The sequence below is a fragment of the Gossypium hirsutum genome, chromosome D01, assembly GCF_007990345.1.
Source record: "Gossypium hirsutum isolate 1008001.06 chromosome D01, Gossypium_hirsutum_v2.1, whole genome shotgun sequence".
In the NCBI taxonomy this organism is placed as follows: domain Eukaryota; kingdom Viridiplantae; phylum Streptophyta; class Magnoliopsida; order Malvales; family Malvaceae; genus Gossypium; species Gossypium hirsutum.
Window position 1 is genome coordinate 49,755,263 of NC_053437.1, and position 27,432 is coordinate 49,782,694.

General features: G+C 33.2%; 1 long non-coding RNA gene, 1 other non-coding gene and 1 pseudogene across 2 annotated transcripts; 1 reads left to right on the plus strand and 2 right to left on the minus strand.

Moving 5' to 3' along the window:
• Window positions 1–107, minus strand: LOC121214223 (small nucleolar RNA R71). Its single transcript, XR_005909809.1, has one exon. It is a non-coding gene; the product is annotated as a small nucleolar RNA R71 (small nucleolar RNA).
• A 9,291-nt stretch (window positions 108–9,398) lies between these two features.
• Window positions 9,399–14,723, plus strand: LOC107921293 (uncharacterized). The gene is made up of 4 exons (XR_001691007.2): window positions 9,399–9,867; window positions 9,972–10,248; window positions 10,358–10,534; window positions 13,068–14,723. It is a non-coding gene; the product is annotated as an uncharacterized lncRNA (long non-coding RNA).
• Window positions 14,724–14,868: 145 nt separating this feature from the next.
• Window positions 14,869–16,339, minus strand: LOC107921328 (linoleate 9S-lipoxygenase 5-like; annotated as a pseudogene).
• Window positions 16,340–27,432: the final 11,093 nt, after the last annotated feature.

Here is a 27,432-nt window from a genome sequence, read left to right on the forward strand (position 1 = left end):
CAACTAAGAAGAGAGATTGTTGTTTTTAGACAAATGGAGGGAGAAAGTTTCTATGAGACATGAGAACAGTTCAAAATGTTGATTTAAAAATGTTCACACCACGGATTTCCTGAGTGGATGCGGCTGTAGGTATTTTATAATGGGTTGGATGCAAATACGCGATTTGGATTAGACGAAGTAGTAAGAGGATCTCTTATTAATAGAACGTATGAGGATGCGTGTGAGGTCACCGCAAACATGGCACTAAACTCCTACTAGTAGCCAATTGAACGATTCACATATGGTTAGAAACCCACTAGGATAAAGGGAGAGCATGAAACAAACCCCAAGTCTGACAACCCTGCGAAGTCATCAAGGTGGGAATTAACCCAAAAATAGTATTACCAATTCGTGAACACCTTAACCCCAAACCAATCTAGACTGTGAGGTCAAAAGATAAGTAGTTCTTGCTGACTTGTTATGTTAGCGGAAGATCAGAAGATCCTACTAAGGTAGCAACTAGTTGATTGATGAGAAACTCAAGACGATAGTTGATAGAGATTACCGAAGCAAGCTAATCATCCATAATCAAATTTGATCTATTCTTCTTTTTTTATCTCTTGAATATTATTTTTTTATGTTTTTTTTATTTTTATTATTATAAAAACCCTAAAAATCCTTATTTTATATTATTTGTACTATAATTGAATGGAAAGTACTAATTAGATCTTTTAATGTTTAGGCTAGAATTGATCTACCACTCACCTCCCTTGGGTACAATCCTCGGAGTACTTACCTACTCTATTGTAAAACTATATTACAACTAGGTCCATATACTTGTGGTTACCACCTCATAATTCTATATTTTAGTGCATTATTCACACTCTGGACATTAGTACGTCCGGAGGTGATCAAATACCTAGATAAGAATGTTTGATGATGTCATATGAGATATAAGTCTTATAGATAGTCATAGAGGCATGAATGCTTAAATTGATTATTATTCATTCAGTTTAATTCAAAGAATGAAAGAAATTGTGTATAGTGGGATGCTTAAGGATGACCTAAGGCATTATTTGAATAGCCAGTTCTCAAATGACCATACCTTAATGTTAGAAATCCCTTGTTCCCTCAAGAAAGCTGCATCCTCTAAAATTTCCTGAGTGGAAGCGGAACAAGATCACCATGGATTTTATTTTAGGTCTTTCTCTCAGTCCTACTAAAAAGAACGTAGTTTGGGTTATTATAGATTGGCTTACTAAATTACCCAATTTCCTACCAATATGCATAAACTATTCGTTGGAGAAATCGACGGAGCTTTACAAATTTGAAATTGTACGCCTCCACGGTATACCAACATCTATCGTTTTAGATCGAGATTCAAGGTTCACGTCGAGGTTTTGGAAACAGCTACAAAAGTCCTTAGGAATCAGGCTACGATTTAGTATTGCCTTCCATCCTCAAACAAGTGGGCAATCAGAAAGAGTAATTTCAGTTCTTGAAGATATGCTCAAAAGTTGTGTAATAGATTTCAGATTGAATTGGGAAAAATATCTTTCTTTGGCAGAGTTTGCATACAAAAACAGTCATCATGTTAGCCTGAGAACATTAACTTTCGAAGCGTTGTATGGAAGAAGGTGCAAATCACCCACCTATTGGTTGGAGCTTAGTGAAAGGAAGATAGTTGGTCCTAATTTGGCATGGGAAACGAAAGAGAAAGTTTCAATTATGCGAACCCATTTAAAGGATGTTCAAGATCGACAGAAAGCTTACGCTGATCAAAAAAGGAAGGATATTTTGTTTGGAATAGGAAGCAAGGTATTTTTGAAAGTTTCTCATTGTAAGAAGGTTATAAGATTTGGAATAAAAGGGAAGTTGAGCCTACAATTCATATAATCATACGAAGTTATAAAACAAGTTGGTCTAATGGGGTATAGATTGGCACTACCTCCGAAACTATCAAAGATTCATAATGTGTTTCACTTGTCCATGTTGAGGAGATATCAGTCGAATACAGACCATGTGGTAGAAGTAGAGACACTATAGGTGGAGCCCAACTTATCTTATAAAGAGGAGCATGTTCGTATTTTGGCAAGAGAAGTGAAAGAGTTGAGAAATAAAAGAATCTCACTGGTAAAATTATTATGGAAGAACCACAATAAGAAGGAAGCCACCTAGGAGAGGGAGAGTTTGATGAAAGAGGAATATCCTCAATTATTCGCAGGTAAGAATTTTGAGGATGAAATTTTCTAAGTGGGGGAGAGTTGTAATAGCCTGCCCGGCATAAACTGTATCAATATGCTATTTGACATATGGTTGAATAAAATATGGTACAAAAATTGTGAGATTGTTGAACTATCCTTTATAATTTTGGGTGGCGTATTGCATGGATTCGACAATACACCTATTTGTGGAACACCTTGCTAGAATTTTCCATTTGGAAAACTTTAATGTTTAGCGAACTCTTTTATATAGCAATTTGCCAACCCTAAATACTTGGGCCGAACTCATTAGTACGCGGATTGATAGACTTTTTTTCATGTTTTAGCATAAAAACGATAGCAATGAGTATCATTAGAATTTAGTTGAGACCTAGTTGGAAGTGTTTAGGTACCTGAATGACTTGTTTAGTTGGATTGAATTAGTATACAAGCAACGCTTTACTAGTCACTAAACTGATTAGTGGTAGTAGTTAAGTTTGGTATATGTGTAGGCAAGTCTATTCTTGGGTTTCAAGGGCTATAGTGGGATTTTCTGACCCTCCCACTGAGCTTTGTCCTCATTGTCTATGCTATATATGAATGTTGATAGCTAACATGTTTCATCTTTGTTTTTCTCTATATTCCTTTTTAATTCTCTAGAAAGTTTTGAGGTATCTTCGTTAGAGAAGACGAGGAAGGCTTGTAGTAGATAACCAAAACACCCTTGTTACATATCAACTTACTAATAATTTCTAGAAAACCCCTAGGTTGTTGTCAAAAGGATTTAAGTTTTTGCATTACACATGCATGATTAAATTAGATAAAAGGGGTTTGATAGTTATAACTATTTCTTATTTAGCTCAGGAATCTAGTGAAGGTCCAAGCAATCGAGCCGAAAGACCAGTAGAGTATATTCTGTTTTGAAGTTACTGGTGAGTTCCTTCTTACTTCCTTTGAGTTATGAAACTTCCATGATATGTGAGTTGTGTGTGATAAGTTCTTTTACTATAAATGAGCCGATGTGTTGTGCCTGGACGTGTGCGTAAGTATGACCATTGTCAATGTAAAAACACCCTCTTTGCTACACGAACCCAATACAATATAATTTATGATATGTGAACATTGTGGAAGGGAGATCTATATGTGATGCCTCTAGTAGGGCAACTACATCGCAAATCAAACTGGCAGATCATGGCCCGACCTTACGAGAGAACACGTGTTCGACTTAACAAGGATATGAAATTAATAATAAATATGACCGATATGTGATTCTGATATTTGATATATGGGTTCAAGGTTGGTATAAGGATGGGTTGTTGATAACCATGCAAGGTTGTGGGAGATATGAAACACCCCTTAGCCCATCGAAAAGACTTAGCGTACATCATTTAGCTAGACAGCCCACTCAACGAACTGGGGCATTGCTGATGGATTCAAAATTCATTGGTTTCACTTAAATATTTGAGGAAATAGTTATAAATATTCTCCTTTTTGTTACAAACCATTATTCTTTTCTCTAAATTGGTAACACTTCTTTAAAGGAGAAAACAGTAGGGGTTATAAAAGACAGTCTGTTAATCATTCGTTATCATCAATGGCGAATACATATAAAAGAGTTCACAAATTGCGAATCAAGTAAGCTTGGCGTACACTTTTATAATAAGGAATAAATTCTCTTTTCAAGGCCAAATATACATCTACGAGGTAAAAGCAAAAGTTAATTACAAAACATTTGTATACGCCATCCACTAAATAGCCATGCATGATACAAAAATAGACAAGTAGCTCACTCGTAGACGCAGCTTTGGCGTAGTCCCCTTCTACCGATCTTCTACTACTAATCAAATGCTCGAGAAAGAACAGTAACAAAGTAAGTTCAATTGAATTTAGTGAGTTCCAAATAGACACAAAATAATTATTAGGTTAGCGATAATTAACAAAAAAAATAGAGATATTTTCAAGACTCAGTCTTACAAAGACATTACACCAAGTTGTCAGTCCAATTCTCTGGCGACAACACTTCACCAATATAACACAGTATCCCCAGTGGACACATACCACCATCTAGTTCATACTCTCTTAATAATGTATGTATACTTATGACCCAACCCTGTACCAACCTAGGGACCATATTTCAAAAATTAGAATCAGATATCAGCCATAATCATATTTATATTCATATTCCTTATTAAATTGAACACGTGCTCTCCCACAAGGTCAGACCATGATTTGCCAGTCCGATTTGTAGTAAAGCTGCTCTACCGGAGGCATCACAAATAAAGTTTTTTTTCCACATTTTACATGTCACAAAAGTCTGGTACTGGGCTCGCACACAATATGGGTATTTTCACCTCGATCATGGCCATACCCACACATATTACATTGATTTATTGTACGTATGCCAATTCACTACACATCGACCTATCTTTAGTAAAGACAACTTACCTTACACAACCCGCATATAATAGAATTTTAATAACTCAAAGGAAGTAAAAAGAAACTCACCAGAAAACTTCAAAACAAAATATACTCTACTGGTCCTTTGTCTCAATTGCTCGGACCTTCACTAGCTTATTGAGCTAAATAAGAAACAATTATAATCATCAGACCATTTCCTATTAAAATTTAATCATGCATGTACTAATGCAAGAACATAAATCCCCTCAATAATGACCTAAGGGCTTTCTAGAAATTACCGTAAGTTGGTACGTATCAATGGCATTTACTAGCTGCGGATACCTTTATTGTCTTCTCTAGAAAAGATAACTTAGAAATTTCTAAAGATTTAGGGAAGAACTTAGAGAAAAAAAAGGTGAAACTTGCCACTTATAGGCATCCTTATATAGCACAAACAATGGGGACAAAGCTTAGTGGAAGGGTCAGAAAATCCCACTATAGCCCTGTAACCCAAGAATAAGCTTGCCTACTCATCTACCAAACATAACCATTACCACTAATAAGCTTAGTGAATAGTAAACGTTGTTTATACACTAAAACAAGCCAACTAAATCATTCATTTAGCTACTTAAACACATCAAATTTTCATCTAGAGTACTCTAGTTTAATTCCAATTAGGTCTCAACTAGATTCTAATGATGCTCACCGAGCCATCGTTTTCTCGCTTAAGCACAGAAAAAAATTCTATTACTCCGTGAACTAACGAGTTCGCCCAAAGTATCTGGGGTTTGTGAATTGCCTCACAAAAGAGTCTGACAAATCCTTAGAGTTCTCCAAATGGTGAATTCCAGCAAGACGTTCCTCACAAAAGAATCCTCACAACACGCCACCTAAACATTTAACGGACCAGTCACTATTCTAATCCTTTTACTACCATTGGCTTAGACTATGTGCCAATCAATATCTATAAGGTCAACGTTGAGTGGGCTATTACAAGATGTGTATAACTTGAAGGAATGTGTCCGCTTGAATGTTGTATGTGTTATGTTAAATTGGTGTAGTGTTGCCACCAAGGAATTGTGGATGGCAATCAGCATATTATGTCTATATAATAGAGTCTCACGAAAAAGTCTGTTGTTCTTTTCTTACGAGTATTGATGCTTGTTGATTATTGCAGTTCGTGAAAAACTAGTTGTGTTCATTTTTGGAACTCACTAAGTTCAAATGAACTTACTCTATTACTTTTTCATCTTCAAGCATTTGGTAGTAGAAAATGGATTTGTCAAAGAGGACTATGCTAGAGTTGCAGTTGTGAGTGAGGCATTTGTTTATTTTTGTATCATGCATGGCTATGTGGCAGATGGCATATACATATGTTTTGCAATTAACTAAGTCATTTGTATTGCTTTATCTTAAAAGAGAATTGCCTCTTCTTTTGAAAGTGTACGCCGAACCTTCTTGATTTGTTGATCATAAATTTTTATGATTTTGATATATACGCCATAACTAGGCAGTATTTGAATAATAGATTTTTATTTTATAATTTCTATTATTTTCTCTTACACTAAGGAAAATCTTTATACTTGTTTTTCTAAAATGTTTAAGTTAAGCCAAAGGATTTGAATCCGTTAGTAATGCCCTAGTCTGTCAGGTGGTCTGGTTGGTTGAATGATACACGTCATGTCTTCTTGATGGGCTAAAGGGTGTTACAGATCTTGATAGGATATAAAGTTAAATTCTAAGTTAAATTGTTGTTTGTAATGGTGCCTTATGGAATATTGGTTAGAACTAGACAAATGACATGTTTTGGTATGCTTTTGATGTGTTTTGATTTGATTTAATGAATGGTTATTGGCATGTTTGGGACTTAAGTAACCATTGATGGTATGTCTTGCATTTCAAGGCACAATTTAGCACACACGGGCAGACACACAAGCTATCACACAGTCGTGTGTCACGCATAGGCTAGTGACACGGTCATGTGCTCTGTTTGATTTTGGTGGTTTTAGGTACACACGGCCATAGTCTGTTACATGACTTAACAACACGGTCATGTAACCCTTTTATACATGGCATTAGTCTGTTGCACAATTTGGGGATACAATTGTGTGATATTGCACTACACGACCTTAGCCTGTCACATGGCTTCGCCACATGTCCGTGTGACCCGAGTAATACCCAATTTTAGCCCGGGCTCACAAAAAAATAATAAACCCAAAATAATAAAACAAAGTCTAAGTCCAGTAATATCATTTGGCCCGACCGTAATGACCCATTACTTGAAAAGGTTGAAGGTCCATCTACAAGCTTATGGAAACATAATCTTCAAGGATATGCAATCTTAGATATGATATGCAATCTTAGATATGATATGCAATCTTAGAAGATATGATTTTGTAATCTTAGAGATTTAATTTGTAGATACCCTTTAATCTTAGCCGTTGATGTAATTGATCTGTACCGTTGGATTTGAGGGGCCTCAACTATAAATAGAGGCCTCTCCCTTCATTGTAAAGGACTAGAGTTGGGAGTAATAATAATTCTTAAGAGTATTCACTCAAATTTTTCTCTCTCTTGCGTTCTTATTTTCTGTGGCTTGTTCTTATTTTGTTGATTTGTGTATAATTTATTTATTGATTTCTATATTGTTGATTTCAAATCTCTTTTTCCCTTTTTATTCATTTTCAAATTCATTATTTTCAAATTTGTTTACATTTTATTTTGTCTTATATTTTTTTATACTCTTTGTTTTAAATTCATTGGTCTTTTATTATTGATGCTATTTAATACTCAATTTTTTATTTTATTTTTTTTATTATTAAATTAATTATTTTAACTATTATGTGGCATCATTAATCTTGTATCATTATTATTTACTTTTTTATGCCTTTAAATTTCAAATTTTGTTATATATATATGCATGCATACATACATACGTTTTATAATATATACATATACGTACACATTTTTTAATTTTTTATAAATATATATATACACATACTTTTATATATTTTCTATGTTTCATAATTTTATATATATACTTATATATTTTTTTACATATTAAAATATGTATATTTATATATTTTTTATTTTTTTTATAATTCACATACATATATATTTTTCTTATAAGTACATATATATATTTTTATATTTTATAATTTTTATCTATTTTCTTTGTTATTATTATTGCTTTACTTGATGTTTATTTATTTATTTATTCACATGACCATTATTTTCATTATTATATTCTTTAAATGTTTCGGTTTTATTTGTTTATTTACTCGATATTGTGTATACATGATTGATTTGTTTTTTTTATCTTTTCATTATTATTATTATTATTATTATTATTGTTGTTGTTGTTGTTGTTGTTGTTGTTCTTGATCATGCTATTTATATTTATATTATCACAATTGTTACTCCATTATATAATTGTTACCCAAATTAGTATAAAGAGAAAATTTTGAAAAATAAAGGCAATACTCGGTATTTGGAATCTTCGAGAAGATTGAGCCCTAACGTATTGGGTTCTAACTCTTTCGTTGAATCTGAATAATCAATAATGCTCTTTAATCAAAACATAAATAAAAAGCTCATTATCGAGAATTCAATACGTTGTGTCCTAACGCATTGGATATGACACGTTGTTTTCTCGAGATGAGGATTTTTTTTCTAAAAATAAATAAGGTAATATTCAATGTTTAGAATTTTGAGAAATTGTGCCCTAACGTATTGGGCTGCGATTTCTTCATCTGACTTAAACAATTGAATATCCTTTTAAATTTTATTGCACAAGTTTTTTTGGACAACCTCGTTTTTGATGAAGTGAAATATCATGCCCTAACTCATTGGGTGTGACATTTTCTCTTTTCGAAATGAGAGGGTCTTATCGAGTAACTTGTTTTATATAAGTTTTTTTAAAAAAAACAAAAAAAACAAAAGATCGTATTTTAAATCTCTTCAAAGTTTTCAATTTTCGACATTAAAACATTAATTAATTAACTAGGTACATATTTTTGGACGTTACGAGGGTGCTAATCCTTCCTCTTATGTAACCGACTCTCGAACCCATTTTTCTGAATTTCGTCGACCAAAATCGTTGTTTTAATAAAGTCAAATTGCTTATTAAAAATAACCACTTTTTGAGGTGACCCGATTACACCTAAATAAAAAGGATCGATGGCGACTCGCATTTTCATTTTTTTCAAAATCCAAGTCGACCCCGTTTTTCAAAATAAAAAATGGTTTCGACAACCCGTATTTTTTATTTTTACCATGCTTCTATATTATGTTTCAAATTAGTCCTTGCTTATTCCTGAATTGATCCTAGAGCTTCGTAGGCTCGATTTAAGTCACGTTTTTGTACAAATGGTATTATTATTGAATGAATATCGATTAATGTTTTTTTTGAAGTAAATCTTGAATTGAAATTGCATATCCTTGTCTTGTTAAATGCTGTAGAAACCAGTAACCCTCATCTGGTGACAGAGATGGGTGAGGGGCGTTACACATGTGTCCGAGTTCGTTATTACTAAGTTGCATTAGGTGAAAACTTAATAAGAACATGTAATAGATTCAATGAGATAAAAAATTATAATTTCAATATGAAATGTAAAAGAGAACAGGAAATTTTGATAACATTGTGATTCTTGTATAAGAGTTCTATTCATATGTATAAGTATATGCAATTATTCGCAAAAGAAATGTTATGAAATGGAATGAGGAGTATCATATGAAATTTTCATGTCTACATAATCTTTTTTTTTTGAAAAGAAATTTGTTTATAGCAATTGGGCCTGAACAACAAACAGGAGAAGTCCACCAGCAACTTACAAACCAAAGCAAAACAAAACAAACAACAAACCGAGAAAAACAAAACAGCAAAAAAAGAAAATAATTAAAAAAGAAGATCAACAAAACACCGTCTTCTCCATTCAACAAATTTTCAGGCGTTGTGTGTGTCAACAAACCCTACAAAAATAAACGGTAAAAAATCTTCCAAATCCAACAATGAAACATCCGGAAAAGAAAGCAGTTGAGAATGGCCACCTTATATCAGTATTTCTTAACTCCATCGCTGAAATAGAAAATGGGTTATGGAGGTCGCCCACTTCGACAATCAGAATCGGCCACTTTCATAGCTTTCAAAGGCGCATCTTCCACCCAGAACGAATCCCCTTCTGCTCGCATACCCTAAACAGCCATTACATGCGCTGCTCCATTCCCTTCTCTTGTAATGAACTGGAATCGACAACATTGGAACTTCCTTGCCAGGTTCTTCGCGTCCCAGGTAAATGGTCTAAACTCCGAGTAATCCTCGCTTGATTCTTGAATATTATTTACCACCAATCTCAAATCACTCTCAAGAATAACATTTGAAAAACCCAAATCCAGAGCAAATTGGAGCCCATGAAGGACAGCAAGCGCTTCAGCAATCACCACCGAATGAACCAAATTATGTCCTTGAAATCCCGACCCCATTATAAATCCCTCATCATTTTTAATAATAAAGCCTGACACTGCTCGTTTTTTGGCAATCGACAATCCCACATCAACGTTAATTTTTAATCACCCTTGCGGAGGTGGCGACCATTTTACCATGGATCTTGGTTGTGGATACTTCAAATTCTCAGCACTACTATGATATTCCAACCCAAAACTCCTAATGAAGGTAACAATTTCCTCCAAACTTTGCACCTTTCTTTCATGTACAAATTTATTTCGAGAGAACCAAATCGCCCAGATAGTAACAATAATTACCCTTTTCCTATTCTTATCAGAATTCTCCAACAGCCAACTCAACCACTCATTAAAATTTACCATTGAACTCGGCCACTAGACGTCTAACTTGGACCAAACTTGTGCAGCAAACAAGCAATCCCGAACAGCATGAGTAGAAGATTCACACCCCTAACCACAACGCAGACAACAGTTATCAGCAGACAATCTCCTATAATGTAAGTTTTGAAAAGTAGGCACATAATTTTGGACAAATTTCTAGATTAAGATGTGAATTTTTGAAGGACACTCTAAACACCATATTTGCTTGAACATTTTTTGCTCGTTGATGCTCACATTAGAGTTGTCCAATAACATTTTATATCCACTCTTTACAGAATAGATACCCGAAGTTTCGCTAAACCAAACTACTTTATCTGATTGATCAGTAGTGGGAATAGGTAGACTCATAATCTGGTCAGCTTCTTCCACCGAAAAAGTTGAGTAAATAAGATCTCTATTCCAACGATTAGGTTCCTTTAGAATTAACTCAGCCACCCAATCCAAACCAGCCACCCTATCAGTAGAAATAGAATTTTGAGCTTTTCTTGGCAACGAATGATCTTTCCATATTGACACCGATGTTCCAGACCCAATTCTCCACTTCAAACCAGACCCTAACAGGCCTTTAGCACACCAGATACTTCTCCAAAAAAATGATGGATTCGCTCCTAAAGAGGCTTCCATAAAATCTGATCCCCTATAGTACTTTGCTTTGAGCAAATGCGCAAGTAAGGAACTCAAATTTTCCATAAGATGCCAACCCTGTTTAGCAAGAAGTGCGATATTGAATTTGGCCAAATCTCAGAAGCCCATCCCGCCCTCCTCTTTTGGTACCGACAGCTTCTTCCATGAACACCAATGAAGCCCTTTTTTCCCTGTTTTCTTTTGCCACCAAAATCGAGCCATGACCGCTTCTAAATCCCTACAAACTGCTGATGGTAACAGAAAACAATTCATAGCATATAGTGGAATAGCCTGGAGTACAGCTCTGATAAGGACCTTCCTCCCCTTACGGAAAGTAATCTCGAGCTCCAACTAGAGACTCTTTTTATTAGCTTTTCTTTAAGTTCCTTAAAAGCCCTCTGTTTGTTACGCCCCACCATTGATGGGAAACCAAGGTAATTCTCCAGGTTTAGATTCCTATTAACCCCCAGAACCCTACAAACCTCCTCTCTGTTAAACTGGTCAACATTGGAACTTAAAAATGACCCTAACTTGTCAAGATTGACTTCCTGACCAGAACACTTAGCATAGGCCTCTAAAATTTCTTTGATCACCATTGCTCCATTGATAGACGCATCTCCAAAGAAAAGGCTATCATTTGCAAAAAAACAAATGGGTGATTTATGGGGCTTGCCTACTAACCCGAAAGCCATTTAGAACTCCCCTTGACACAGCCCTTCTAAGAAGAGTCGACAATCCTTCACCACATATAAGGAATAAATAAGGACTAATAGGGTCCCCTTGGCGAAGGCCTCGTGACGGGAAAAATAACTCACACGCCTTCCCATTCATACCCACAGAATACGAGACCAATGTCAAACAACCCATAACTTTCTCAATCCACCTATCCGAAAACCCTGTCCTTCGAAGCATAACATGCACAAAATTCCATTCAACCCGGTCATAAGCTTTACTCATATCTAGTTTTAACGCAAATAACCCTTTCCTCCCAATACGTTTTCTCTTCATAGAATGTAAAGTTTCATATGCAGCTATGATATTATCCGTAATGAGTCTTCCCGGTACAAAAGCACTCTGTGCTTCATCAATACATACATGGAGTATCTTTTGAAACCTATTCACCAACATCTTTGAAATGATTTTATATAAAATATTACAAAGACTAATAGGTCTAAGTTGAGTCATGCACCGAGGAGAACTGACCTTGGGAATTAAAACAATTCTTGTATTGTTAATTTCAGCCATATTATCAACCCCTGCATCGTCTCAATACAGAAATTAGCTACATCTTTACCCACAATATGCCAAAACCTTTGGTAGAAAATCGCCCCTATCCCATCTTCGCTAGAAGCTTTTAACGGGCTCTTGGCTTTAAGAGTTGAACACACCTCTTCATATGTAAACTCCTTCTCAAGGTCCTCGTTCATCTGTTAAGAAATACATGGCTCAACACCTTCCAAAATTGAGCTTGGATCTCCAACACTTTTCGCTGTAAATAAAGAAGTAAAATAATCAGTGGCCAACTGTAATAAAGCATCATTGTTCGCATAACTATTACCCTCGCCATCCACTAATTCTTCCACCTTGTTCTTCCTACTCTGATCCGTTGCTGATTGGTGAAAAAATGGGTATTCCTATCCCTATTTTTCAGCCAATTTGCTTGAGCTCTCTGTTCCCAATAAAGCTCCTCTCTGTCCACCTGCATATTAATTTACAGCTTTGTCTCCACAATATCCCCTAGAATCTCGTCTGTAAGAACTTCTTCATTAAGTTGAAACAACTGTTTTTCCAACTCTTTCTTCGTGATGTTGAGCTTTGTCTACATAATCTTTTGAAACATGGGATTTAACATGATGTAATTATTTATAAATGACGTGTTGAGAAGTGATGTTAACTTATTAATTTAGCAAAGTGATTTATTAGCATGTTTGATTGTTTAAATGTTTTATTATTTTCAATTCAAATTGTGCTAGTACCATTAACCATTTAATGCCTAGCGTGGAAATGTGTTTCTTGTGTACGCAGGTCTCGACGAAGATAGGTCATGATCGTTTAGTTTGAAGGTATCCAAAGGTATTGCAACTCAGCTCATGCTAAATGATATATTTTATTGTAAAATATTTAAATATATATAACTAGATTTATCCATGAATCGAATGGCCCACATAGTGTAGTAGGCTTAACTTGACTTGGGTCAGACTTGAAAAAAGATCTTTGTTTCTAAAATTGCTAAGTTCGACCTGAGTTCAGTCTAAATAATAAAAATAATTTAAAGTTTAAGTTTAATTATAAAGGAATAAAATTATTTTTTATTAGTATTTGAACAGTGAAACGTGCAAACATGTTGGGTTGGGTCGACCTAAAAATGAGCCCAGATTTGATTTTTTTTAAATCGAGTCATAGTTCAACCCGACCTCTATATTTAAGTGATAAAATATTTTTTATTAAAATTATGAAATTATATTTTATTATTTATATAATTATATTTAATATAATATAATTTAAATTTTTATTTAATATGATATGTTATATTATTTATTTAATTATACAAAATATTTTTAAAGGTGAATCTAAAAATATATATATATTTGCTATTCAATGTTGTAGGAATTAGTTATTTTTTTATATCAACTATAAAATGAAAAAGAGTAGACCATTCCATTGAATGAGCCATTTCCCTTATTCAGTGATGAACGATGAACGATGCATGATTCATTAGTTTGGTTGAAAGAATGGCTCATTCAATGGATAAATTTTACTGTTACAGTTATTGGATGCATATTTACAGTTAACTTTAATCTAATTAGATGAAAATTCATTTATTATTTGCATACCATCAGGACTTGTAGGCCTGCATATGAGCTATGCGCTACTATGGTCCAGTTTCTAGAACCTAATGAGGCCATACTCTTCCTAAAATGGCTAAACAAAAATATAGCATTACTGGGCTAGACTTTCAAGCATAAACCAACCCAATTGGTCTTCTAAATTATGGGCCTAATTAACAAAATTGGGATTCTAATTTGCGTTAACCTAGTCACTTATTAATTTTCTTTTTAAAATTTTAATTAAATCCGTTACACTTTTACTATAACAATATTGAAATGTGATGAAGTGACATTAATAACTAATAACACAACAACGCGTGGAGTTTAAAATTATAACATATAACAAATAAATAAAAAGATAAAAAAAATCTTTAAAATGTATAAATTTATAAAAAAAATATAAAAATTATTTCATATTCAAAATAAATTTAGATAAATAAATGTCCATATTCAAATTAACCTGCACATTATTTTAATAGGTTCACTAAAAGCGTTCTCTTTTTAGTAATACATAAATATCGAAGCATAGAAAATCAAGTACAAACATATCAAATCTTCACAAAACCTCAAGGAATTAAAAAAAAAAAAAGACATAATAACGAACAATAGCAATTAAAATGGTTTTTACTTAAACAAATCCCTAAAATAAGTCATGGAATTGAAAACCCGGAGAAATCTCTCTCTTTCCTTTGAAGCTCATGTTAACCGATTAAAACCAAGAGTTTTTTTTAATTACCTTTTGAATCCTTTTCAATTTCGAAATTAAGCAAATTAGTCTTTCTTAAAAAAATTTAGAGCAAATAAAGACAATTAATCACAGAGTTAATGTCTTCCATCAATTGTATATGATTTTGATTGGTATAATGACAAATTTAGAATCAATGTTTATATATTTTGTCATTTTGGCCTTAATTCTAAAAAATTCAAAAAACTTAGCCTCAATATTTACACATTTACACAAATGTGGGAGGATAAATTTGTTAATTAGGACCAAATTGATAGAATGTGTAAACATTGTGGGTTAAATTTATTATTATACCAATCAAAATCGTGAACAATTGTTGGAAAATATTAACGTCAGGATTAATTGTCTTTAGTTGCTCACTTTCGAAATTGATAATGATTAAATTGCTTTGAATTTTTCGATGGGCCAATTTATTCAATTTTAAAATTGGGAGGGATTGAATAGATTTTTTTACCAATTATTTTCAAATAAGAAACATTATCAAGCCAAAAAAAAAATTCCAAGCAAACCACGTAATTATTGAAGTAAACATTAAAAAAACATTTAAACTAGGTGAATGCAAATGAATCATCTATGTAGTGTATAAAAATGGAATAATTCTAAAAAAACCCTCAACGTTTGGGAGTTTTGGTTTATGCCCTTAACCTTTTTATTTTTTGATTGATACTCTTAACATTACGATTTTTTCAAAAATCAGTCCACTTTTAACGGTCAATATGAATTGACTGTTAATTAAACTGTAGGTCAACATAGTAGCCTATGTGATATGCTACGTAAGCAAATGATGTTATATATCACGTAATCTATTTATTTATTTTTTTTCATTTTGTGTCCATTTTATTTTTTCTCCCCTCTTTCTCTCTTCCTGTAAATCACACCATTCAAGGATTCTTCTAAAACCCAAACCTATTATATACCCATAAATCGATACTTTCCTGCCATGGAAAGCTAAAGAGCTTTATATCGAGATACTATTGGGGATTCCCTTCCCTGTAAGCCCACCATCTCTGCTATAATCCGATGTATTAGGATACAATAATGTATACGACACCTTCACCGGTCCAACTCTGTTCTTCAATTTACTATCATTGTTTCTTTCCATAATCCTACTCTCAATTTCCACTAGTTTCTTCCCGAATCTTTCAAATGCGGCTAAGGGTTCATCTTCGGTGGTCCATTCTGCCGTATCTCTTTGCCCCAAGTATATTTCATCGGTTGCATGCCTTGATAAGACTTCTATAAGTGATACACCCAGTAAAGTTTTGGAACTGTGCGGTGATTGTTTTCAAGAAAGCCAAATATAGGTCGTTTTTGAGCTCGTCGTATTCTTTGGTGCCTGGTTCCGACATGAACCAACGGCTGACTGTTGGTCTGTTTGGGAGGTATCCGGCGTATGGGTATTGTCTGAAATTGGCAGCTGCGTGGAAAACGGAAGCTATCTATATGATGATGGTACATGCTTGGGTGAGACCAGCTAATGTGTTCATCTCCAGCCACCATGGTTCTTTTCTTAAATTGCCGTGGCCTTCGTTTTTGACCTCCGACCACCATGATTGGATTTCAGTGTTGTTTTTAACTGTTTCATCTGATGGGTAGTAGAAAGAACAGTACTGGGTTACCCAGGTTTCAATGGCGGTCCAGATTTCTAATCCATCAACGGCGTATGGGTAATCGTTTATCATCAATTTGAGTCCATAGGGACAGCTCGAATCCGGCACTACCATTCCCCTGAAAATAAAGGGTGTTTAAAGGTGTTTGCTTTAAATTATTAATTAAAGAGCAAATTTAAAGCTTTGCGTTTTAGAAGAATCCTTCAATGGTGTGATTTGCAAGTGATTTGCAGGGGAAGAGAGAAAGAGGGAAGAAGAAAGAAAATAGAAACAAAATGAAAAAAAAAAGTTAAATAAATGACATCATATATGACATCGTGTGCTTACGTGACATGTCACATGGGCTACTATGTTGACTTATAATTTTATTAATGATCAATTCACATTAACGGTTAAAAGTAGACTAATTTCTGAAAAAATTATAACGTTGAGGGTGTCAATCAAAAAATAAAAAGGTTAAGGGCACAAAATCAAAAGCCTCCAAACATTGAGGATTTTTTTTACAATTATGCCTATAAAAATGAGTGAGAGATAATAATAATAATAATAATAATAATAATAATAATAAGAGATCAGAGCAAAAATGAGCAAAATCGGTAGTTTTATTGAAGATGAAAGAAGCCCTTTTAAAGAAGAAAAATATTTTGAAAAGTAGAAAAAATTGTAAATTTTTTTAAAATGCCTGATTATTTTATCTAAATTTTTTTAAAACATTAAGAAAATACAAAAAAAAAGAAAAAAAAACTAAAAAGAATATGAAGATACCTGAAAATTTTATAAAACTACCAGGTTTTTTATATTATTATTTTGAAATATATTTAAATACTAAAAGTATTACGTCCAAAATAAATCAAAGTGTGTGAGAAATTTGAAGTAAAAAAAAATTAAGCAGAAGGCGTAATTTGGATTACTAATGATACAATATCCCTTCCCCATTTCCAAAGCAATTCCTAGGAAAATGTAATTGCATTACGAGTTGAGAAATCCGGAATTTGTCAAATTTTACACAAATGAAACTAATAATTATGTTTCCAAATTCCAAGTAAATGAAAGGGTCCCACTTCTCAAATTCTGTACTAGAACGATAAAAGCACCGACCAGGAGATGGAAGTTTGGTAGACTTACCACCTTATATATTATCTGCCATACCTTTCCCCTCATCTCCTCTTATGATCAACACCCGAAGTTGGGTTTTTTTTCACATGGCATGGCTGACCCCAACATTATTGTGAAAGTTTAGATCCTTTTTTAAGGAAGCAAATGGGGTGGTTGTTGAAGCATTTAAATAAAACCTAAATGTAATTAATTGGTGATTATTTAAGGTCCACCACCTACATCAAAGCATGTTTGATTGGAATGGGGAAATCCTTTACATAGGAAACATGGTTTCCATGCCTTCTTTTTACTTAAAGCTTTGGATTCCTTCTTTCTCTTCTTTATTTCATGCAGGCATGTGCTGCCTAATTAATTACCACTCTTTAATTATATCTTAATGAGATTTGTATACGATCCGACTATCTGTGCATGCATATCGTGAACATGTTATTTTATGTAGCCTTTAAATTGAAAGGATCCATCCTTACTTGCGGAGTCAACAAGCAAAACACTTCAATTCTTACTCCTTTAGGCATCATTAACATGTGTGGGAGAAAGAACAAAACACTCACTCGTTGAGTTCTTGTTCTGAAAATACTAAATTATGGGGACATTTGGTTGTTATAATGACCATACCAACTTTGCCTTGAAAAAGTAGGATTATTGTGTCGGATTCCCCTTCCTTTGCTTGACCCCAAAATTATTATCAGGGTGTTTTTCATCCGCTTATGTTTTGTAGCATTATTACAGATAAAAATTTTAGAAATTTCGAAATCTAATTGCCATTACTTGCCCAATTATTGCAGTGGATGAGTGTTTTGCAAGAACTGCTAAAAACTGGGATTGTTGGAGCCTTTGATGTTTAGGATTTAGACCAGCATGTTTTGAAGACGGTTTCCGACAAACCCAGACAATCATACGCGTTTGTGTTATTTTCCGGAGACAATTTATTAATATACATAAATTTTGATGTAATTATATAATTTTGTCTTGACTTCAAATTTGTTTAAGGAGGTAGTTTTTGAAATTTACAAAACTTTGATTGATATTTACATGATGATTCATCCACATGGATTATATATGCGCTAAAGTATCAATGCATAATCATTTACTTAGCCCTTAATTTTATAAAAAAAAATTATTTTAGCATTTCATTTAATTTTTTACCAATTTTAGTTCTTGAACTTGTATTATTGGTCAAATCACCCAAAAATGATAGAAAAGTTAATGTCAGTTAACTGTGTTGATGTGGCATCCACGTGTATATGTCATGGGACTAGAATTTTAGTCTCACAAGCCACATAGTCTTATACGATTTCTTTATTTTAAATCCATCTAAGTCAACCAAACTCTCAAAACTGAGAATTCACAAGGGAAATTCTCTAAGACACTGAAATAAAACAAAAGCAAACTCTCAAACGAAAAACCAAAAACCAAACAGAAAATCCACAAGAAAACTAAACACACCAAGTGTTTGAGTAAATGCTCTCAAAGTATATTTAATAACTCTAAATGGGACGAATGGGATGATTACAAATGAGGCGGAAGACCTCTATTTATAGTTGAGCTCCCCCAAATCCAACGGTCTAATTTAAATTACAATATGAGAGTGTCCCACTAGGCCACCAAGGCTTCAAGTAGATGGGCTTCTACATATGTTCCACGAATCGGGTCTGTTCAAGTGGGTTAAATAAGTCTTATTTAATCAATTGACCTCATGGGACATTCTATGTACAATTGTCATGGGTTTTGATCCGCGGCCCTTGACATTCTCCCCTACCCATTCTCACGACACTCTCGTTGCGTCTTTGGAATGACATTAGTCTAACTTGTCTAGAAATTACCACGACACCTCGGTTGATTCCCAACCATTCTCTTTGTTGGGTAGTTTCGCCCTTCGAAACATTTGCCTTCGCTTATGTCTTTGTTGTTGTCTAACTCGAACTATTCTCTCCTTTGTACATCTAGGTCATAAAGAGTCCACCGTTTTTACTTGCCCCCATTGTGACTTGCCTTGATCGAAATCTCCTTAATCCTTACAATAGGCTTTGGCACACCCACATTGAACATCGGGTTAACCTTGACTATTGTTGCTATCCTAGTTTGTAATCCCCTCGGCTTACCTGCTTCAGAATTCTAAAAGGGCCCCTATGTCTTTGTCAAGCCAATGTTATGTTATAATGTAAAACACTAGGAAAATGTTTGAGATGTATCTCACTCGTAGCATTTACTTGATTTGACTGCCCAATTTGCATCACCATTTTTCCTACAAAGTTCGATACACAACCCACATCTCTCATAGGTGGTAGCCCCACTGATAACTCAACAAGCTTTACATCGGTTTGTTAGACCTCTAGCATTTTCAAGGGGGTCTCATTAGCACTTTGATCTACCAAGTCAATGTTCTTACGACAATGAACATCCTCGACTAGTTGGATTGCCAATAATACCTTGGTTTCACCTTTCTTATCACATGTAACACCCTATATCCGGCCCAGTCTCCAAGCTCAAATACTAGGACGTTACATCACCATCTCAATTCTTATTCATCAAGACTACATTTTGCTAAATGAACATGCATTTTTTTTTAGATTGCTTTTAAAAAATAGTACTTAGAAGCCAATTACGAGTCATGCAAACTCAATTTGAAACTTAGTTGAGCAACCATGCAACATTCGAGCTTAATTTGAGCATTTATCAAGCAATGGGACCTCATAGTAAAATTTCTCAAAAAGGTTATATAGGTATCTATACTAAATCTAAGGAATCGATATTTATTCTTAGTGGTATCAATACCACATGGAAAATCAATACCAAAATAGCCTATTGTTTTCCACTTGAAACCAAACTTATCGAAAAATATCGGTACCTCTCTCAGGGTATCGATAAGTACACCTCGAGTATCGATACTCTGGCTATGGTATCGATACCAATTTTGTATTCTGACCCCTTGCACTTTCATGAATACAGATGTATTGTTTTTTAAACCTATATATCGATACCCCTACTTTTAATTACAAAAATTCAGCATATATGAGCACTTAAATCATTCAAACTTAGTTCTTAAACGTCATATTTCATTTATTTAATCAAATAAGAATCAAAACAACTAAAACAATAATCCAAAATACCATGTCCAAATCCAAATGCTTCTAAAAATATTTAACATGCAAACAATTAATCCAAAATATACTCAACAAAACCATCATAAACGTCTATCCCATTGCCTTAACTTATATACTCAAGAATAATTAATAACACCTACTATAACGATTAAAGAATATCTTGGATCAACCCCTTGATGGCCACACCACTCATACCAGGATTAAGTATCTACAATGGTAAAAATAGAGTGAGTGAGCTTTACAAGCTTAGTGAATGCTTAGAGTAACCACTTGTGCAAACAAGTCATCTAGCAACATCAAGGCAACATATAGCATATTGTTTAACACATGTGGCTTGCATAAAATTTCATATATACACCCATAATCATGCATTTAATCACAAGAAACACATACAAGTACAAATTAAGATAGATTGGCTCTTGAGAGGATGAAACATAAAGTGGACTTTATTACCACACATTGGATACACAAATCTCCACCACACCACACATAGACTCATTAAGTCAATCATATCCTATAAATGAAGCGTATAGCTACCACTCTCCAACATACCACACATACATGTCCCGATGAATGAGCTTGGCTCACATTCCCTTATCTCTCCAAGTTCTATCCCTAGGCCTCAGTGCCCCAATATCACAACACATGTAAATGAGTACTCATAATCCTATGACATGCTAACTATATCCAATGGTCTCATTAAATCACAAGGCCAAAATATCTATAATAAACACACATAATTACATATTGATTTTTCTGCATGTTTTCATTGCACATACACATTAATATCACTTTATAATCTCTGTCACATGACATGTTTAACATACCCTTATAATCACATACACAACAGTTATCTCATGTTCATGGCATATGTTCTAGCATTACATTTATATTCATAAGTCCACAATCTCAATTCCTACAACATACATACAACCCATTCTGTCATAAATGTGAGAACACTTACACTCAAAATTTAAAATAGGGATTTAGGCTACTTCTAAATTCCCAAATACATAGCGATTTGCTTTCGAGCGATTATTCCAAAACACTCACCAAATTCCACGCTTTTTCCAAAAGCTGAAAGCTTAGGTAAGCTTTTCTTTGCCTTTATCTCTACTCGTTGAAAGTCCTACTAACTTCAACGCTTCAACAAGGCAACCCATACAAATACAACACCAATCAAACAACCAGCAACTCATTAAAACAATCACAAATATAAGCCTAAACTACCTTAGCTTTTAACTGAAACTTTCAACATAGAAACTTTAGATTCGAATATCTCGACCTACATTTAATATTTTCACATGAAATGAATTCCATTCACCTAATTGTTCATCTAAGACTAATTCTCAACCTTTAAACTACTCAAAACCACACGTTTTAATTTATCAAAATATTTCGACAAGTTTTAGCCTTTAGAACAATAATTCGTTAAAACTCAAGAATTTCTTAACGAAACTTCAAAGTATCTTTAGAAAGCTTATAATTATGTTAAAACAAATTGAAAAAAGTTTTTATCCACAAACCCGTAATCCACCATTAATGACCATAGTTTTGACTTTTACCTAAACCATACGTTTTACAAGCTAATAATTTAATTTAAAGAACTAAATAACATTTAAAGCTAATAGAAGATGATTAATTACCTTGAATGTAGAAAAATAGTGATTTTGACACAACCCAAAAAATCTACATTTTGGAGAAGATTAATAAGATGATGTAGTTTTTGGGTGATTTACTTGGTGTTAATAGAGGTTTAAGGTTCAAGGGTAATGGAAATCAAGGAGATTTAAGAATCAAAGTTAAAATCACTTAGAAAAGCAAGAGAAGAGCAAAAATGACACAAGCAAAAATAAGAGAAAATTTTAACGTGAAAGCAAACTTGAATTAGGTTTTATTGGGTTGATTTGAAAATTCTGGTCAATTTGTTTCATAAAGACTCTCAATTTTGACACCTTTATGAATTAGTCCTATTTACTAAATTGAATACATCTAAAACTCGTTTTCAAGAATTGACTTAATTTTATACAAATCGTTGTCGAGAACATTATCAATTACCCAACTTATGAATTTCTGAACTTATCTAAGCCAAAATTCTTAGAATACCCTTAAAACTCCTAAGCCTAATTTTGGGGTGTGACATCACGACTCACCGACAGAACGCATTATTGTTGACTAGTATCCAAGATACATATGCAATTAGCAAAAGGAACTAACAGAGCATTAATCTTGTTAAGAAATTCAAGCAAAGGACAAAATTGTAATCATCTAAATGAATTACCTCAAAATTTTCCTTACCTTTCCATTGACCAATCTATAGCTTAACTCCTTATGCTACTACTACAATAGTTGAGACCTCTTTAGATTTTACATCCTTAATCTTCTTAGTCGATTTGCTAATTGATAGACTTACGACTATTTCCGACATGAACAAATCAAATGCCCATGTATCAACAAGAGAACTCTTCCTTCGACCTGCGATGTTGATGTCCAAACACCAACCTTTTCTTCTTGTAGTCCCTCTTTGCTTTAGCAAAATTGAGTATCATTAACCTATGCTTCAACACCATTTCCTCATTGGGCTCTACTTTCTCTTCTTTACTGATCGCGATGAACTTGGATTGCTATGGGCAATCACGCAACCTATGCAAACCACAACATAATAAGCACTCCATTGACTCTTTCGGTTTGTTATTAGGCTTCTACTTCCCATTATGCGATTTCACACTACCACAATTTCCACCATTGTCATTTTTAACTTGTCATTTTTCATCTCCCCCACCATTGCCTTTCTTTTTAGGCTTGGAAGACTCAAACTTGTCTCTCCTCAAACAAACTCAATTAATGACTCTACTACGGTTATGGCTTTGGTAAGTTTTTTAACCCCTCGATGTTGAAACTCTTGCTTCGATTGAGGTTTCAGCCCATCCATAAAGGAGAAAATTATCTCATTCTCACACAAATTGGAAATCTGAAGCATCAGTTCACTGAACTACTTCACATACTTTCTAATTGTGCATTGTTGCATAAGCCAATGCAACTTAGCTTGAGCCTCATCCTCAGCATACTCTAGGTAAAATTTCCTCTTGAATTCCTTTTGAAACTCCTCCCAAGTATCAATTGTAGCTTCACCTTGTTTCTCATTTGTAAATCTACGACGCCACCATAAAAGAGCGACATTAGTAAAATACTTAACATCAATATTTACCTTAGTAGCATCATCCATGATGCCTTTGGCACAGAAGTATTGCTCCATTCCTTAAAAGAAGTTTCCCACATCCCTTGCGAACCTTGTCTCTATAAACTCTTTCAACTTGGGGACATCCACCTTAGGCTTGGGTGCCACAACCAACACCCCATTACCCAAAACAACTTTGTAGATAATGAGCTCCCCTTTGAGATCCTCAATTTGTTCCTTCAAAGTCATCACCATGGCCTTAAGAGCATCATCATTTACTATCTACTTACTTGTAGTGGAATTGAACACCCTTGCATCGCTTCCACATTGGAATTGAGAGACCTTGCATAGAGTCCTAAGAGATTTAAAACTTATCTACTAGATGAGAGTCCTAAAATATTTAAACTCTATGCAATCTTATCCCTTAAAATTTACAATATTCACCACGGTAACTCTAGCTTTACTGGAGTGTTTCACTGGACTACTAAGGCTTCAAGTAGACGGGCTTCTGCATATGTTTTACAAATCGAGCTAGTTCAAGTGGGTCAAATGAGCCCCATTTAATCAATTGACCCCATGGGATATTTTGTTTGCATTTGTCATGGGCCTTGATCTACGACCCATGATATATGCTTGTTAGCAATTAAATAATTATTTTTTAAATTGAAACTGTTTAAATTTTTTTTATGATTTTATACTATTTTAAAAAAATTAAAAAATATTTTTTGAATTTTTAAATTTTGAAAAAATTAATTACTTGCTGACGTCACAATCCACGTTTGTTAGCAAAGTTAACAAAGTTTAATTTTTTTATTTATTTTGGGATGGTTTGACAAATATTGTAAGTTTAAAAATTAAAAATAAATAAATAAAAAACTAAAATATTGTTTTTTTTTAAATCAGAGACGAAATAAATTAGTGTGCAAAATATCAAATGAAAGCTTGTTAGTTGTTACCAGTAACATTAATCAAAATAGAAATGATTGCTGTTACAACTTTAGCGTACTCCACAGCATTAGGAAACAAGAATAAAATAGAAAATTAGAAGAAAAGGTATAAAAGATTTTACTTATGGCTTAAGCAGTACTCAATCTAACTAAAACTTAAAAGCCAGCAAACAGCAAGTTTGTAGAGGTTAATGCTTCCATCGCTATTTTAATTTGCTATGAAGTTAAAGATATGTACAAATTATATCTTCCCAACATATAATCAATTAGTCATCCTTTACTTACTTTCTTTTTTGTCTAATTAACTACTCGTCCCCCCCTCCCCCTCAAATTAATTGTTTTTTAAGTACCATGTCTAATTAGCAATTGCATTTTTTCTCTCTCTTTCTTTTCGAATTTTTTTTATGATAAAAATATTATGAAGATTATTTTATTAGGAGTTAGATTGTAGTTTACATCTTTTATTCAAAAATTGGACAAATTAATCTCCATACGTTAGATCAAAAAGAAAATTGATCCTTTTTGTTAAAAATTATCATCTCTGCATAAAAAAAATTATGTCAATGACAAAATAACCAAACAATTGCACATTGCATGCCACGTGTATCTCATTATGATGTACAATGACCAGTTTTTAACAATAGAACGGATGGAATTTTTAACAAAAGGACTAGTTTACTCTTTGATCTAATGTATAGGGATTAATTTGTTTATTTTTTCAATAGACGAAGAAAAATGCAATCAAGCTCTCAGTACAAGGGCCTCTATGATATTTTTACCATTTTTCATCCTTTCATATGATAAGTGAAACGAGTTGTGTAAGCATTGAAGTTGCTGAACTAATTCTTCATTTATAAGCGATTTAGAAACAACTTAAAACTAAAATAATAAACAATAACTAAGCGCAATTTAGATCTAATTCTACATTTGGAGGGTTATACAAAAAATAATTTAAACTCAATTAGGTTTACAAATGTTGCAATTTCACTCTCATACTATTTTAATAAATAACTCTCCAATGAAACCTCAGAACAATTCTAAGAAAACTTAGAATAATTTGAAAAAACATAAAATAAACTGATAGAATAGTTTGATTATACAAACCTTCGCACTACAAATGTTCCTAACACTAAATAAACTAGAGCACTCTCAATTCCATATCCATCAATGAAAATGGAAACTTCAATACATAGAGATTTCAGTCTGTGTGAATCCAACTAATATTAAATTAAATCTTTAATATTTCACTACTATTGCTTAGATAATATTAGAGATAAATATATTGATTATCCATGTTTTTCAATTGCATATATTTTTATATATGAAAATATATTCACAATCTCATATACTAGTTCATTTGTTGTTAAAAATATCCCCCTTGTGTTTCACGAGATGTCTCAATTTCCTACTTTAATTATGTCAAAATCTGCTAAAAAAATAAGTTTAATGTATAATTTTACACTTGACTTTGACATTTTTTTCTAATGTGGTATTTGTGTTATTTTTTAATCCAATGTGGTACTTGAATTTGAAAAAAGTTATATATTTTGGTACCTTAAGATCACAGTGTTAACTTTTTAATATTTAATTAGGGTTTTAGAGTTGATTCAATGAAAATTCATAATTAGTTAATAATATTAGCAATTAAATTTCATTGAATCAACCCTAAAACCCAAATTAAATTCCATCCATCGGACTGTATTTGGCAAATCCAACAAATTCAAAATTAACATTAAATTTATTCTATTAACAAAATCATGAAAAATTCAAACCTAATAATATTAATAATTAACTTTTTATCAAAACAACCTTAAAATCTAAATTAAATAATAAAAAGTTGATATTGTTAGCTTTGGGTACAAAATATATATAACTTTTTTTTGTGAAAAATAGGTATCAAATTGGATAAAACATAAAACATAACACATGTTACACAATAGAAAAAAAATGTCAAAATCGAGTACCAAATTATGCATCAAACCAAAAAAAAATCTAAATATTTCATGTATAATATATATATATATAGAGAGAGAGAGAGCATGTAACACCCCAAACCCGGCCTAGACGTTATGGCAGGAGCTGAAAATATTACGAAAAAGGGTTTTGAGACAAACTTTCATGTTAAAACCTCTCATATTAATTGTTCTAAAAGAGACCACATTTTCGAAAAACTTATTAATATTCTCTTTAATGAAACTGTCATTTATTGCCCTTTTTATGTAAAACATAAATTTGCAGCGGAAGCTTATAAGTCGTTATAGTTGAAAAAAAGCTTGTGTTTTCAGAAAAACATTTGTTTGCGTAAAACCATTATTTTCGTGAATCGTTTTGTTGAAAATAGCAAAACAAAAATCTAAACAATTTCAAAATTTAGAAATTTAAAACCAACAGTCCAGAGAGTCCAAAAATTACAAACTCTCAAAATAATTCATAATTTAAATAAAAATCGTTAATTAAAACAGTTCGCGAACTAGCGGTCACCACTGAGACTCCGTCGCACCGACCCGCCTATGTTTGAGGATTACCTGAATAGAACAGATAAATAGATGTTAGTTTTCATAAAGTCAGTGTGTAACTTAATAGAGACACGCATACTCATAAACTCAGATTTCTCAGTATTTTAGAATAGAAGTGGACATAAGTCCTTAACAAAATCAAATCATATCAGAATCGGATTATCAGAAACATACAGATATGCACAGTCCTACCCCCATCCTCTACACACCATCTCCGACCATCCCAACACACCATGTGGGGTATAAAACACCCACTCATCCTTACACACCACATAGTGTCTTTACGGCACTTATCAGAATAGTTTGTAATCAAGCTGTCAGTATATCAGTGAAATGTCACCTCATA